Genomic DNA, 3,936 nt, shown 5'->3' with positions numbered 1-3,936 from the left:
AATTAGAGGAATGTTCTAGTTGAGCGAATCTATAATTTGAGTTGAGAATTGCAGAAAATAAAATGGTGGGAAGGTAATTGACAGGAAAGTAAATGCTAGAATTATAGATCTGAAAGTAAATGACGGAAGGTAAATTGCAGAATTGTAAATGGGAATGGGGGAATTGCTCATTAAAGCAAATAACAGAAATTAAAGAGAATGGGTAAGATCAGAAATGGGGAGTTCATTGGGCTTAGGAGATGTTGCATTCTCCGGATCAATTTCATTTTCATCTCTTCCGCAATCAATGCACTCATTGATCTCCTTGGCAATCTTAAGTGATTGAATTACAATTTCTTGTAATTCAATCTCTCAAATCTTGATCAATAGCCAATTCCTTGGTCAATTGCTCATGAGAAGAGATGAAGTATGGTCACTGATTATACCACATGCATTTCCCAAACCAAGTGTTGAGAGGATTATAGTCACATATCCATCCAAACCCAATTTGGTCCAGCATGAGAAAGCATTTCTAGCTTGATCTCTTCATTCCTCTTTCAAGGTTCAGAAGAGATCCAAGTATGAATAGCTTCCAAGATAACTACTCAATTGGATGAAGATTGAAAGCTTTCAAGTAAAATCAAGAGAAAAGATAGAAGAAGAATAATGAAAACTAGTATTGATCCATCAAATTACAACAGAGCTCCCTAACCCAATGACAGGGGTTTAGTTGTTCATAGCTCTGGAAAATGAAAACAAAGATGGAGAATACATCATGAAAACTTAGAAGTGCAGAGAAAGTAAACAGAGAGTAGTTCTATGCTAAGAGTCTCCCTATAATTTCCAACTCCCCTATAATATTTCAAAGCTACTCCTATATATACTACTCTTCTGTTCTTCTAGTTAATTCTTCCAGTCTTGGGCCTTTGGATCTTGAGTTTGAAGCAGTTCTCTTATTCATTGAGCTTAGCTTTTACTTGCAGAGAGAAAGTATGAAGTGGGCAGGGGCTTTGGCTCAGGAAGTTAGTGGTGTTAATGTTCAGTGAAAATATGGGTTCGAGAACGTTAGTGACAATCACCTTTTTCACTAACGTTCCTCAGCAAAGTTAAAAGCCACGTTAACCTCAACATTAGTGGCATAAATCCTTTCTTCCACGTTAGAGTTCACGTAACTTAGTTAACGTGACTCTTATCGTGGGCAATGATGGCTTCGAGAACGTTATTGGAAATCACTTTTCTCATTAACTTTGCAAGTTACTCCCATTCCACGTTAGTGTTAACGTTAGTGTAACTAACGTAGCCACTAATGTGGTTCCTCTTTGCTTCCTTTGTCTTGAAATCTAGCAATAACGTGCATCAAAGTTCTAGTCCAAGTCATGGGAAATGCAACATCCAATTTTGTCCTTAAATTCTTGCAAAATCCTCATGAAATCATGTAAAGTGCATAATGTATGCTTGAATCAAGATGTAAGTGAATATCTACCCAAAACTAGCTTATTTCCTAAGGAAATGCATGAAACTACCCTAAAAACAGTAAAGAAAAGGTCAGTGAAACTGGCCAAAATGCCCTGGCATCAACCTCCCCACATTTGAAGATTGCACTGCCCTTGGTGCATACAAAGAAGAGCAAGGTGGACGGGTTGCTACAACTGATGAGCTTCCTCAAAGGATTGTGCAGGTAGACTTATTTGTTGCCCCATTTAGAAGCCTTTCCAATCCTTTCCTTCTTGGTGGCCAACCTAAAAGGAAAGAAAAAGAAAGAAAATTAAGCCCATAACAAAGATATCAAACCAAATAGAACATAGGCGGGGGCTAATGCCAAATAAGAGTAAGGTTCTCACTACATGTTAGCTACGCATGTAAGTAAGAGAGCAATATAGGCAAAAGGCATATCAACTAATACTTGATGCAAGAGTAAAGTCAAAGTATAAGTGAATAACATGAAGAGCATGTTGCATCAAGCTTAATCAACAATTGACACAAACAAGATTAGTGATAAGCATGAGAGCATTTGGTCCCATCCCAACTGACATAAAGAATAATGAATTAGGAAAGACTAAAGCACTAATCTTGTGTGTGGAGCAAATATAACCATTAATGCTAAACAAGTCACGAAGCACCAAAACAATGAAAGAAATTCTCAACAATTGAGTAAGAGAATTCAACACCATTATTAGAATAAGAGACTTAGAAAAGAAAGCAAGAACAAGCTATAAGAACGAAATTAAAATGTAATGAATAAAAGTATGCGTATGCAATAAACAAAAGAAAATGAAAAATAAGATAAAGAAAATTGATAAAGATAGAATTTTGAAAGGAGAGGAAGAAAGTAAGAAAATAAGATGAGAAAAGAAGAAAGGTATAAAGAAAGAAGAAGGAGAGAAGAAAGAAGAAAGAAAGAAGATGAAAGGGAAAAAAATCAGGGCGCGGAATCGACGTGTAAGCGTCACTCATGTGTGCGCGTGGATGGCAGGATGGACAAGCGATGCATAAGCATCCTGTACGCTTGAGCGTGGATGGTGAGAGTGTAGATCGACGCGTACGCGTGATTTACGCATACGCGTGGGTGCAGCTGTGCGTTTCGCGCAGCGTACACGTGGTGTTCGCGCAACTCTCGAGTTCCATGTATGGAGCCATGTTGACACATCGACGCGTACGCATCGGGGAGGGTGAAGCGACGTGTAAGCGTCGTCCACGCGTACGCGTGGGTCTTTGCATAGTTTTTGCACAAACTTCGCACAACTCTCTGGTTTTTGTACCAGGAGTTGTAAAAACGCAATCGACGCCCACGTGTGATCCACGCTTACATGTGGACACCCCCCCCCCCCCTTTTTTTACATATGAAAATAGAAACAGGGCACTCTCCTAATCTACAAGCATTCTAAAACAATCAAAATTCAAATTTAACAACAAATATTTTTTTGATTTTGAAATACTTTTCACACACAAAACACACAAAACTTATAATTCAAGCAAAATACAATTTAACAACAACTATTCTAATCATGACATGAATTTAACAAACAATCTATCAATAAAAGCAAAATGTATAAGAGTGTAGAAAATAGGAAAAACTACCTACAATGGCAACTCAATTCATTCATTGATTATATCTACAAGAGAATGGAAAGAGGTTACCATGGTGGGGTGTCTCCCACCTAGCACTTTTAGTTTAAGTCCTTAAGTTGGACATTTGGGAAGCTCCTTGTCATGGTGGCTTATGCTTGTATTCATCCTTGAACCTCCAAGGATGTTTGCTCTTCAAACAGTTGTCAGAATTTTCAACCGTCTTCACCAAGCTTAGGTGAAGTTCTTCCCAAGATATGAGCTCCCAAAATTGGTCTTCATGTTGTAATCCAAGATCCCATATCTTATTCTTACACCCATCTTCCAATTGATCATCTTGATTCCACTTGGGTGGTAGATGATCCGAATTCTCACGTAAGCGCCAAAGCATCCTCCTAGACCCTTTCAATTGAGAACTATACCAACCATTGCACTTGAACTTTGAGTTTCCAACCATAAGGGACCTTGATTGGCATTTCCACCCACTACTAAATTCTCTTTTGCTCTTAACCCCAGAAAGAGCTCTAAGTTGACCATCATTTTCAATCAAACCATATTCAAGTGAGAAAGTAAAGCTTAGGGATAAGAATTTTACCCACTTGAATATTGTGTTTGATGGTGACTTAGGAAGGGGTGGTTCTAATGATCTTGCAAGCTCCACTCCCTTGTGCTCTTCCATGATTACCTCCACCTCTTTACAACTTTCTTCAACTTCAACCTCTTCCTCTTGGTGGCTCTCTTCCAATTCAATCTCTTCTTTATTGCTCACCAGGGGCTTGGGAGGTTGTGCATCTTCTTCTTTTATCTCAATTTCAAGCCCAATGGGAGAGGATTCAATTGTAGATAATAAATTCTCAACGATTGAATCCATCTTTTGATCAACCTCTTCCG

Source organism: Arachis ipaensis, chromosome B04 (genome assembly GCF_000816755.2).
Source record: "Arachis ipaensis cultivar K30076 chromosome B04, Araip1.1, whole genome shotgun sequence".
Classification (NCBI taxonomy): domain Eukaryota; kingdom Viridiplantae; phylum Streptophyta; class Magnoliopsida; order Fabales; family Fabaceae; genus Arachis; species Arachis ipaensis.
This window is presented reverse-complemented; position numbering follows the sequence as displayed.